Consider the following 13,847-nt stretch of genomic DNA (forward strand, 5'->3'; position numbering starts at 1 on the left):
GAGATCTCAAATCTCAGTTTGGGACTCAAATGCATGGACAGAGTTGTCTAAAAAGTGAGCTTTCACGCACACACTTAGTTTGGGTTTTTTTCTCCCCCGCCACTGAAAGAAAGCGAGGATAGGGATGCTGCATTTAGATGCCGACAGTCTGAGACAATTGCAGATCCGGACTTGTGCTTGTAGGGGCTGGTGCAGAGAAGCATTTCAGTAAATGCACTACGGTTGCAGCTAAACCACTGTCTTGCCCCAGGTTGGCAGTTATTGGATTAAAAGTCTGAAGGGGCAGTTTTGGAAATGCAAATAGTGTGAGGAATGGGGAAGAAGGGCCCTGGACATTTAAATAACAAAAATGACACCTGTCCTTTCACCGGGGAAGTGAGGGAGTGGGCAGAGCCAGCTGACCCAGCCTGAGATTTCTGATTTCTCCCTTTATCTTCCAGGGAAGCCAAAGTTGGGAACTGGGTATGACCAGAGTTTTCAGAGGCTCTGAGCCACACGTGTGGTGCCTAGGGATGGCTAATTTTTAGGCCATGGTATGGTGCAGGAAGGGTGCCAGGCAGGTACCCACAGAGCTAGGATCCAGACCCTTCCACGTTTACTAGGCCATGGGACCTCTAGCACATATCTTAACTTCTCTACATCAACGTTCTTATTTGCCACAAGAAAGCTTAAGGTTCAAGGCACTGTGGATGCTATGGAAGTCTGGCTAGAAACCATCCTCAGGGAACCCATAATTGGGCTGGACAGAAGACCTTTCATGGACAAGATCATCAACCGTTCAAGGCCACAGAGAATTGGCAAAGCAATGGCCCAGAGAATAAATGTCACTAGAGTTGTCAAGGGAGGCATAAGGAGCCAAAGAGCAGGAAGTCTTCAAGAAAATTTGACTTGATTTGGCTTCCAAAGATGGTCAAAGTTATCATTAGGGAAGCAAGTTCTGGCCAAATTGTGAAGAGCTTGAATCCTCTTTGAAGAGGTCAGTCCTTCCCTTGTAACGCCTGAGCAGGAAAGGCTGGAAAAGGTGGGTCAGGCAAAAAGGTCAGATACCTTGAAAAGACAAGATGCCTGAGGGAGTCCAAGCATAAGGAGTGGGCAGCTGAGAGGCAGCTGGAGAGGGGGCTGGGAGAGAGCGTGGAGTTCGCTGGGCTCTGTGAGGACAGTCAGCAAGACCAGGCTGGAGGCGAGGCCTGAATCTGAGTGACAGGTAAAGGGAAAATACCTTAGACAGAAACCAGCAATCCCGAAGAATGAAGCAAAGGACAGCACTTTGAATTTAGGGGCAAAGCACCCAAATGGAAATACCTAGCAAGTAGTTGGTAATACAGAACTGGAGTTGGAAGGTGTGCATTTGCTTCCCTACATCCCTAACTAGGTTGTTATCGTGTCAAGGGCAGCAGGACAGGGTGGACATTGTAGTGAGCAACAATTATGTAATGGATCATTAGCTATTGCTTTCTGAAGACACACTCTTGTCAGGCCACAGCCTTGCCAAAGTGGGATTAGGAATTCATGATCGTTTTGCCCATCTGTCAAAAACTAGGTTCAGAGAAGTTAAGCAATTTATCCAAAGTCATACAACTTGTGAATAGCTAAATTAGGATTCAAACTTAGGTCTGGTTGGTATAAAAGGCCACCACGCCTTCCCCATTCTTTCTCATATCCTTTCTCGACATCTTAATGTAGGAATTCTTTTACGTGAGGCTTTTGCTTTTTTCTACAGCTAATACAGTACCTGTGCATGAAAGTTTTCTGATACATGTTAAATATTAATCTTTCTTTCTGCTACCAAATTTCTCACAAATACCAAAATTTTATTGGTTCACTACTTTGAAAAGTAAAACAAAAGCAAGAAAAAATCTTGGTCTTTTTTTCACAAAAGCATCCAGGTTAATTATACTTATTTGCTAAGTTAAAAAACATACCCTATTTTTTTTTTATTTTGCAAAGCAAAGGGAATTTCTGAAAGGAAAAAGAGACAATATACATTTATTCTTTGCCATTACTACAAAGTATTTCTCTGTAAATTTTTGTTAACTGAATTCTTTGACAAATTTCCATAATTTTCTAAAAGTGAAACCCTGTCTTCCAAGTCGCTCTCAGGCCAGTTTCATCCATGCGCTTGTTAAAATATCATTTACATATTTGGGGAAGGAAAGTACATGGATTATGCAAGGCCTCACAGTAACTAGGAGTTAGAATTTAAGATTAGTATTTACCACTTCTGCTCTAACAGGCATGCCAGAGCCACTCTACCTCCCATATAGTTTCAGGGGAAAATGAAATCAGAAACCGAGCTATGGTGATTTTTACTGCGTTGAAGTTTTTGCCAAATTTGGGTTCTGGAAGGAATTTCTCTCTAGGGCATTTTGGCAGGAACTTTGCATTTTTTTTTCAATTTTCACCTGGAGCACTTAGCTGGGATCCTCTATTGTATAATCCGTTGGCCTCAACCCTTCCTGCCCTCTTCTGTAATTTAAATCACGGAATAATGATCTTGTATTGATAGAGAAAATAGTATATGAGCTCATCACAACATATCTCTGCTACTGACATATATCTTTGTTCCTTCCTCCATAACCAACTGGCAGGCATGGAAGGGACAGTTTTCATTAATTTGCTTGGGAATTAGCATTTTCTGTTAAGTAATGTTGCTCTTTTACCCAAGGAATTTCTCTTCACCAGAGAAATCCTAGATCAAGTTGCCCATAGGTGGTTTGATGAAGCCATTGTTTCTGTCATAAAAATCAATATGTCCACAGAGGTCTAAAGCAAATTAAGTTAAGCTGTAAAGAAATGGAAAGACATTACTTTTTCATTTTGCTTTATTTCATTTTTAAATGAAGATGATAAAACTTTTAAATATGGTTGTTACAGACAGGACTTTATGCCTCAGGGGCCAGGAAGAAAAAAAAAAAAAAGCAAGAGAAAAACAATGGAAAATGTTGGTTTGGATAATACAAATTTTGCAATCCAAACGAGAAAGTTATGGGACTTCATTTTTTTCAGTATATATATATATATATTTTTTTTTTTCCTTAATGTTTATTTATTTTTGAGAGAGAGAGAGAGCGCAAGCAGGGCAGAGGCAGGGAGAGAGGGAGACATAGAATCTGAAACAGGTTCCAGGCTCTGAGCTGTCAGCACATAGCCCCACACGGGGCTTGAACCCCCGAACTGTGAGATCATGACCTGAGCGGAAGTTGGAAACTCAACCGACCGAGCCATCCAGGCACCCCTCAGACTATAAATTAAACCATAGCAGCCTGCTGTGCAAGTCATATGCACTGTTTCTTAGAGAAAAAGAGAAAATTATAATTGATACTGTTGCTGAAATCCACTTTGCAATCCTCAATCCCAGAATGAGGGGGAAACTAAAAAACTGAGCATGTGCAGGCCAACATCCCCACACTGCCCTCTGGTGGTGGCCCACCTCTTGGCGTTTTGCATTGATACTAAAGGTCAGGCAGCTGGGAGCTGCCAGGGGCATCAGAGTCTGATGGACGCAAAGGAGGTCACTGCAAATACTTTACAATTGTATCTCTGTGGGCACCTTGCCTTTATTACATGACCTGGTTTTCGGGCATTTTCTGTCCACCTCCCCATTGGCCTGCTAGTACTTGGGGACAGGATCATGTCATCTTCATTTTGTGTACCCAGTGCCCACACTTAATAGATGCCCAATGCCTACTGAATTTGTGTCAGATGTGTGAAGAAAGAGATGCTTCATTAAGGTAGAGTGTGGCTGGGGTGCATATTAGTTAAAAATAAAATCTTAAAAAAAAAAAAAGTAGAGCATGGCTGAATGGTTGTCCCCACTGCCTCCAAAATAAGGGAACTGAGTGGGCACCTGCATAGTGGGGCCCAGTCTAGATTCAGTCCCAGATGCTGTGGCCCCGCGATGTTGTTGACGTCTCTCTCCATCACAGATGTGGCTGAGATGATGGAGCCAGCAGGAATCAGACACAGCATTTGAAAAAAACATTTGAAACACCAGTTTTCTCTACACATTTCAAATGCAGGGATATTGAAAATCAAAAGTAGAAAGGAAATAACAGCAGATAGCTTGATCACCACCTGTGCACAGTTGCACCAACCTCTCTGAAGGAGTGCTTCCTGGTGAAATAATTTAGTCCTGTTCTTCTTTCTGTCACACCTCTTCTTGCCCATGGGCAAATCACTTCACAGGGCCACATCTGTGAAATTAGAGCACTGATTACCTAGCACTTTCCAGCTCAGACATTCCTCAACACTAAAGCTAGTCTCTTATAAATTATTTTTCATTTTATTTGAATTCCTTATAAACATTTTTTAAAAAGGTGATGATGTAGACATGTCCACCTCTCTGCAGAGACCCCTACTCTGCCTTATTGGTCTTTTGTCCCCAGTCTCTAACCAGTCTTTGACCCTTGCCTTTACTGGAGATGGCCTTTGTAAAGATGGGCTTCCACCTTTAGCCTTTTTATTTTTTAATCATTTTTTAAAAAGGTTTTAGTTTTAAATAATCTCTACGCCAAACAACCCCGAGATCAAGAATCCCATGCTCTACCAACTGAGCCGGCCAGGTACCCCTATTTTTAACTTTTTTGAGGAAGCCCCATACTATTTTCCACAGTGGCCGCACCAGTTTGCATTCCCACCAACAGTGCAAGAGGGTTCCTTTTTCTCCACATCCTCGCCAACACCTTTTGTTTCTTGTGTTGTTGATTTTAGCCATGCTGACAAGTATGAGGTGATAGCTCATTGGAGTTTTGATTTACATTTCTTTGATGATGAGTGATAATAAGCATATTTTTGTGTGTCTGTAGCCATCTGGATGTCTTCTTTGGAGAAATGTCTGTTCATGTCTTCTGTCCATTTTTTAATTGAATTATTTGTTTTTTGATTGCTAGGTTGTATAAGTTCTTTATATATTTTGGATACTAACCCTTTATTAGATATTCCATTTGCAAATATCTTCTTCCATTCAGTATGTTGTCTTTTATTTTTGTTGATTGTTTCCTTCACTGTGCAGAAACTTTTTTGTTTTGATGTACTCTCAATGGTTTCTTTTTGCTTTTGTTTCCCTGCTTCAGGAGACATATCTTGAAAGAAGTTGCTAAGGCTGATGTCAAAGAAGTTACTGCCTGTGCTCTTTTCTACAATTTTTATGGTTTCAGACCTCACATTTAAATCTTTAATCCATTTTGAATTTTTTTGTGTAAGAAAGTGGTCCAGTTTCATTCTTTTGCATGTAGCTGTCCAGTTTTTCCAAACACCATTTGTTGAAGAGACTCTTTTTTCCCATTGGATATTCTTTACTGTTTTGCTGAAGATTAATTGGCCATATGGTTGTGGGTTTATTTCTGGGTTTTCTATTCTATTCCATTGATCTATGGTCTATTTTTGTGCCAGTACCAAACTGCTTTGATTACTATAACTTCGTTTTTTCTTAAAATTTTTTTTAAATCAAATACATATATATGTATAATGTGTGTGTATATATATATATATATATATACACACATATATATGTGTGTATAATATATATGTATAATGTGTATATATATATATACACACATATATATGTGTGTATATATATATATATATATATACACACACATATATATATTTTTTTCAGGAATAGAATTTAGTGATTCATCACTTACATATAACACCCAGTGGTGCTCATCCCAACCAGTGTCCTCCTTCATGTCCCTCACCCCATTAGCTCTTCCCTCCACCCAACATCCTACCAGCAATCCTCTGTTCTCTGTATTTAAGAGTCTCTAATGGTTTGTCTCCCTCTCTGTTTTTATATTATTTTTGCTTCCCTTCCTTTATGTTCATCTGTTTTGTATCTTAAATTACACATATGAGTGAAATCATATTGTATTTGTCTTTCTCTAACTGACTTATTTTGCTTGGCATAATACTCTCTAGTTCCATCCATGTTGTTGCAACTGGCAAGATTTCATTCTTTTTGATTGTCGAGTAATATTCCATTGAATATATATACCACATCTTCTTTATCCATTCATCAGCCAATGGACATTTGGCTCTTTCCATCCTTTGACCACCTTTAGCCTTTAAAAAAAATTTTTTTTTACATTTTATTTATTTTTGATAGAGAGAGAGAGAGCACAAATGGGGAAGGGGCAGAGAGAGGGAGACACAGAATCCGAAGCTCCAGGCTTCAAGCTGTCAGCACAGAGCCCGATGCAGAGCTTGAACTCACAAACTGTGAGATCATGACCTGAACCAAAGTCGGATGCTTACCCTACTGAGCCACCCAGACACCCCCACCTTTAGCCTTTTTAAAGAAAGCTCACACTGTAGACAAATATTCATAGTAGCAGTGTACATAATTTCTCAAAGCTGGAACCAACTCAGATGTACATTATTGTGTGGCCATATTCTGGAGTATTATACCACAATGACAATGGATGGCTACACCTGCACATGTGAAATGTGTGCTGTGATGGTCTGCCTGCCCAGACACCCATGATGAGGGTGTCCCACAAAACTCACAACAAAGAGAAAATCTGGGAAACACTTTACATTTTAGATTTCCATTTCTTCCTAAATGGGAGATTTTAAGAAAACACCTTCTGAGACGAACTTTAATTGGCATCTCAGGGCAGAGTTTCTCCCACTGAGACTGCAAAACCCATCAGAGTCATCTGGGGAGCTTGCTAAAGATGAAGATGCCTGGGCTCACCCTGGTACCCCTGCATCAGAACCTCCAGGTGGGACAGGCTGGATTGTATTCAAGTCCCCAGTTGGTTCTTTAGCATAGCTACTGCAGAAACTTGTTGTAAAGTTTAACTCTTAAAGAGGGTGGTTCTTCGTTAATCTCCTAGCTTTCTTATTGTCTCAAACACCAGGAATACCCTTGACAGTTGAAGGCAAGAGCTGAGCTCAGTATCATTCAGAATTGGGAAGGACCCATGCCTGCCCCGTTTCCCGGGCTATTCAAGAATCAGATTTATGAAGAACAGTTCACCAAAGAGAGAGTGCCAAGCAGCCCAGGACCCCTGAGTAGATTTTAGGTTCAATTTTTTAGATCAGAGAGAGGTCAAGAATGCCATTCTTACTTTAAGAACAAGCCTGGAAGCCAGGGTATATGGCTGCATATTTGCAATGAGTTTAATATGCGCTGAGCAAAAGACAAATAATAATAATCAAGAGAAACCAATTGTGTGTGTGTGTTTTGTCCTTTTTAAAAACAGATTTAAACTCAGTCCAACAGCTGACACTGTTTTATTATTTTATTTATCCCTATTTTATTATTCTAAGCTGTACCATTAGCTTCAGGAAACAATCCTGTTGGTTGGAGGAAATACTTAAGCAGTAATTTTTTTTTTAATTTTTTTAATGTTTATTTTTGAGAGAGAGAGAGTGAGCTTGAGTGGGGGAGGGGCAGAGAGAGAGGGAGATACAGAATCTGAAGCAGGCTGCAGGCTCTGTCAGCACAGAGCACGACACAGGGCTTGAACCCATGAACCCTGAGATCATGACCTGAGCTGAAGTTGGATGGTTAACCGACTGAGCCACCCAAGCGCCCCAGCAGTAGTTTTTTTTAGTTTTTGCCAGGTAAGCAATGCAGTGAAGAAACAAATTAGGTATGTTTTATGTTCATCTAGTATCAACATGTGAGATCATTGACTCATCCTCTCAGCCATGGGGATAGCTTCTGGATCAAGATCATAAAATGAATGACTAGGTCTTCATGGCCAAGGACAAGGGAGAAAATTGAGGCAAACACTGGATAATTTTAGCCAAGGGGGAATGTCAACTTCATTTCCTCTGTACTCTTGATGGTTTTGGTGAAGCAGATCCACCTTTTTTTTTTTTTCTTTTTGTCATTATGAAAATAAGATTTATTTCAGAGGGTCTTCCTGAATTTGATTAACTGATGGATTGAGTTTTCTTAGGTTACTGTACATCACAAAACCTTGGAGGCCACATTCCATAGGAGTTAAGAGTATGGATTCTGCAGGCCCCTGACTGACGAGGGCAGGTGTTTAAATCCCAGCTCTGCTGCTTACAGGCTGGGTGACATGAATTGGGTGACCAACTGTTCTGGTTTGCCAGAGACTGAGAGGTTTCCTGGGTTATGGGATTTATAGCATTGAAACGAGGAAAGTCTTGGGCAAACGGGAACAAACTGGCCATCCTAAACTGGAGGAAGTTTATAGACAGTGTCTTGTCCATAAAGTGAGGGCATTACTACAGTAACCAACCTACAGTGTGGTTGGAGGAGTACAGGAGACAATCAGCACTGGACCCATGCCTGACATACAGCAAACACAAATGTGCTTGGTGTCACTTTTATACTAAAAAATGGCCTGCTTATGCTACAGATGGGCTTCAGAGAGCTAATGCAGTTTAATGACCAGAATGCAGACATCACTTATGGACATCATGAAGAGTCCACTGGAACCTTCCTTCACTATGTGAGATGCTTGTGAAACAGGTATTTGGTAACTTCCATGCAGTGACATTGGGGGCTTGGATATCTCCTGTGCTTCTGTGGAAGACTGTGAATCCACCTCCTGGTAGGATGGTGTAACCACAGACTCACTGTGAGCTATTGGAGGGAGAGTCCATGGCTCATTGCAGGAAGCAGGTAAGATGGTCACTGCTCTGGGCATGGGTGGGGATGGATGGGGAGGAGCCCAGGGTAAGTGGGGGTTGTCAGGGCTCAGAGAAGGGGAAGTCAAGCAGAGATTTAGACCGTTGAGCTAGTCAGGAACCTTAAAGATCCCTTCAGCATAGGAGTCCCTTCAGAGAAGGAAAAGGGGCCAGATCTGTTCTCTGATTTCCTCCAAAGCTCCTGGGGAAAGAAAAGGATGATGGGAAGAGCAATCAATAACAAAAGGCAAGTTGAGGAAATATGTACCTGAGTTTACAATAAATCTCTCCATTCATTCAATATGTTCTATAAATCAGTGCATATAATTACTGAATACCTACTATGTGCCATGTGCTGTGTGCCATCTGCACTTGAGGTGTATCCTGGAACACAATAGACAATGGCTTTCTGTTCTGGTGCGGACAGACCTCTGTTTCCTCACTCATCACATAGTCATTGAGCACTCACTATGTGCTGTGCAGTGTTCTAGGCACCTTGAGGCATTTACAGACTAATAAATAAACACATATATAGGAAAATATCCAGATAGTGAGAGAGAACAATCACATCTAAAGTTTACTGAATGCCTGCTTTGGGTCTGGTGTTGCTCCAAGCGCTTGATGTATATTATCTCATTGAATCCTCACAATAATCTACCTCATATTAAACTAACTAACCCAATTCATATAAAACGAGTTAGTATATCATTAATGATTGATATTCTCATTTTATAAATGAGAAAACTGAGGCAGAGATGAGAGTGAGGATTGGTGCTCCCATGCCTACACTTCACCACCACACTACACTGTTTCTCCAGAATAGGGCTTCTCAGCTGGGGCCAATTTTGCCCCCCAGGGAGAATTTGGAAATGTCCGGGGACATTTTCTATTGTCGCAACTTGCCTAGTGTGTAGAAGCCAGGGATGGTGCTAACATCCTACTGTACACAGAACAGCCTCCACAAGAAAGAGTTAACTGGCCCAAGATGTCAGCAGTGCTGAGGTGGAGAAGCTCTGTTCTAGAATCCCTGAGGAGAGGGCAACATCAGATGAGGGTCACAGAAGGCTCATATCTTCTATATGTGAGCTGAGTCCATGATCAGAAGACATCAGAAGGCATCAGACATGCACATATTTGGGAAGAGCAAGTGCAAAGACCCTGAGGAGAATGGGCTTTGGGCATGTGCAAGCAAGCCAGTGTGACGGGTGTGAATGACCAAGGAGGTGTGTGAGAGGGATGAGGTCAAATCAGGTAGGGAGCTGTAGCTGAAATAAGGAGGTAAAATTTATGCGAAGCACAATCAGAAGCCACTGGAAGGCCAAAAATTGTGATTCTATGTGATTTTTTATCTTCTTTTTGTTTATTTGTATTTTATGGCTATTATGGGCTGAATCATGTCCACCCACAAAACTCACTTGTTGAAATCCTAATTCCAGGACCACAGAATGTACCTGCATCTGGAGACTCTGCGTTTAAAAGGTGATTAAGTTAAAATGAGGCCATTAGGGTGGGCCCTAATCCAATCTGACTGGTGTTCTCACAAGAAGAGGAGATTAGGACACAGACACACACGAGGGAAGAGAAGACTGTGTGAAGACAGAGGGAGCAGACAGACATCTACAAGCCAAGAAGAGAGGCCTCGGAGGAAACCAATCCTGCTTACACCTTGATTTCAGACTTCCAGCCTTCAGAACTGTGAGGAATAAATTCCTGTTTAAGCCACCCTGTCTGTGGTACTATGTTTTGACAGCTCTGGCACGCTAACACAATGACGATTTTCCAGTGAAAGAAAAGTATGTACACAAACGAGTAATTAAAGAAAAAGGAACAGAAAAATCTTTTAAAAAGAATAACCAAAGTAGACATTGTCAACATGCTTGAGACTCCAAGTGGAAATGAAAGCCTTCTTTAAAAACTGGCTGTAAGGATAAGAGGAGAGATGTGGGTACCCCAAGAAGAATAGAAGAGGATGTGTCGGTGGCATCCTGCCCAAGAAGGTCAGACACAGTGATCTTGAGGTGAAGGCTGTACAATCAAAGGGAACCCAGCCCTCAAGGGATTGCATTTGGTGAGCACACTGGGCTGTGGGGAATACATTATAACCACTACCTCTCTGCTTCAGATGAGTTTTTAAAAACTGCTTTGGAAAAGTCAGTTTAGTTTATGAAAGCCATTCAAGGTTATGAAAGGCATGGGCATCATAGCAAGAAAGAAGGAAAGAAGGAAAGGAAGGAAGGAAGGAAAGAAGGAAGAAAGGGAAGAAGGAAGGAGGGAAGGAGAGACAGAGAGGGAGGGAGGGAAGGAAGGGAAAAAAAAGGATGAAGGAAGGGAGAGGGAGGGAGACAAGACATAAGTGACCCAAATGTTTTAGCAGATGGAGTTTCAAAATGGCCACTATGGGTAGATGCCATAATAGAAAAGGGGTTTTAAAGAAAATATATAGGGGCGCCAGGGTGTCTCAGTCGGTTGAGCGTCCGACTTTGGCTAGGGTCATGATCTCACGGTCTGTGAGTTCGAGCCCCATGTTGGCCTCTGTGCTGACAGCTCAGAGCCTGGAACCTGCTTCCGACTCTGTGTCTCCCTCTCTCTCTGCCCCTCCCCTGCTCATGCTCTGTCTCTCTCTCTCTCTGTCAAAAATAAATAAACATTCAAAAAAATTTTAAAGAAAATATGTAATAAAATATGGGAAATTGACTAGGGGAGCCTGGGTGGTTCAGTCATTTGGGACTTGGGCTCACTGTGGATTCGAGCCCTGTGTCGGGCTCTGTGCTGACAGCTTAGGGCCTGGATCCTGCTTGGGATTCTGTGTCTCCCTCTCTCTCTGCCCCTCCCCCACTCAAACTCTGTGTCTCTCAAAAATAAATAAACATTAAAAAAAATTTAAAAAAAGAAATGGACTAAAGAGGAGGGACAAAGGAAGTGTGTGTCAGCACATCAAAGTTTTCATTTGCATGTGTTCAGAATAATGTTAGATTGTGGGCCACAGACACAGTACTGTGCAGTGTTTCTCTATGTCCCATTATGAAAGGACCATGAGAGATTACAGCCATCCCCCAAATCTGTGCCCTATCAATTGTGGAATTGCCTTATTTGGATCTCAGAAGGAAAGCTCAATTGTGTCTTCTTTACAATGCAATCTGGCCTGTATGGACAAGGCTGGAGCAGGGCTGTTAGAATTCTCTTTATTTAGAACCATCCATTACTATCATTTATCTGCCAGCTCGTGAGAAACCATCCTCTCAGGAAATGCCCAAGAGCAATGAACACCGACCAAATGTTTCCACTGATCCTCCCTGTCGGGGCCTCACTCCTCAGTTTGACAAAAGCTTCCTGTTCCAAATTCCCTGTGGGGAAAACCCCTTCTTCCTAAGTGTCTCAGTGGGTTTGGCGGGTGTGGGGTCTGACTGGGGCTAGGAGTTTGAAATGGAGTTAAAACCAGCTGAGTAAGTGAGAGTCGTCTGGCCATGCGGACCTGGCTGAGTTGCGGTCAGCTTCTGAGTGAGGCGGCCTCCTTGGGTGAACTTCACTAAGAGAAACCTGGAAAAGCAGATGCAGGGAGGGAATGAAAGCACGCCCTAGCATTCAAGACTAAAGAAATTATGTGGTGGGACTGGCAGTGCTGTCATTTAGTAGAAACAGAATGTGAGGGGCCAAGGAAACCTAACAGAGAAATCCTGAAGGCAGAGCCCAGAGTCCTTGGAGTAGATGACTTTGAACATGGTTCACAACAATTCCTACCTCCTGGTAGACATAACCTGATGCAATTCTCGCCCTGGGCACAGGCTGGGCCTACTGACTTGCTCTATGATTAGGTTACGAAAGACTGTGCCTTCCATCTGGCTAGCACCCTCTCTCTCTTGCTGGCTTTGATGAAACTGCCCATGTGGCAGGAACTGAGGTCCTCAGCCCAGCAGCCTCGGATGAACCGAATCCCACAGACAACCACCCAGCAAGATTGGAAGTAGATCCTGCCCCAGTTGAGAATCTCTGTTTAAAGTTCATGGTGATGTTGGAGCCAACACCTTGTCAACCCTGCAGAACAGGACCCTGTTAACACCATGCCCAGGTGCCTGACCCACAGAAACTTTGCGATTTTAACAAGTCATTCTTATATAAGACACTGAATTTGGGGATAATCTATTATGCAACAAGAGATAATAAATACAGTCCCCAGCTGCGACTTGTGTCCCCTCACACAAGACCCTGAGTCAGAGACCAGCCTGGTGCTACTCTCATCTACAGCACAAGCAAGTGATTCTAACCTAGAAGATCCCTTGCAGGTCTGAAGCTTGAGACTGTGATGGCTTGCCCATATTGGTATTTGATACTAGCTATATTTCTCCTGAGCAAAAGTCTTGCCCTTCCTTTCCTCTGTAGACCTGGGCTCAGAACTTCCAGGTATGCTCTGATGCCCAAATGTGGGCACTGAAATCCGTTGTCCCGAAGTCTCCTGAAATTTACAGACAAGGAAAGCTCTGAAACAACTGGAGGCAGAGCCATTTCTTGAATTGTTTTTGAAATAGTCTTTTTCTTTTACTCTACTTTTTCTTTCTTTCCCTAACACAGCCTTCTAATATGCTTTTTAATTTACTCATGTATTATGTTTATTACTCATGGTCTGTCTCCACCCACCTACATATACTCGAAAGAATTTCTGCCAGATGAGGATCTTTGTTTTATTCACTAATATACTCCAGGGTCCTAAAACTGTCTGGCACACAGCATGTGCTCAATAAATAATTGCTCAATAAATAATTGCTCTCAGAAAATGATTGTTTGGAGGTAAGACGGGGTGTGGTGAGGAGGGGAAGTTATTAGGGTAGGTAGCAATAAACCTGGAACTGTGTTGCAATAGTTCTTCCTTCCTTTCTTTCTTTCTTTCTTTTATTAATGGCCACATTTGGCCTGAAGCACCATATTGTGCCCAATCTTAGAGGTTCCCAAAAGTTGACCGCAAAACAAGTTATTGCTCCTCTCAGAACTTGGGATGCCTGGAACTTCTGGCCAGGGGATCAGCAGCCACCATGGGGATCCCAAAGCCCAACTCCTCCCCACCCCAGGCTGCCTACACACATTCTAATTCTTCCATGTGAACCAAGACATACAGAAGTTTGGGAACCACTGCTCCAGCTAATCAACCTGAATTGTAAAGTTCAAAAAAGACTATTTATGAATATTAGTATATTGATAATTATATACCGAACTGGACACATTCTTTTTCTTGCCTAGAAATA

Source organism: Lynx rufus, unplaced genomic scaffold, assembly GCF_022079265.1.
Source record: "Lynx rufus isolate CCGP_SWC_20201006 ecotype Redwood Valley unplaced genomic scaffold, mLynRuf1.p SCAF_10, whole genome shotgun sequence".
NCBI classification, from domain to species: domain Eukaryota; kingdom Metazoa; phylum Chordata; class Mammalia; order Carnivora; family Felidae; genus Lynx; species Lynx rufus.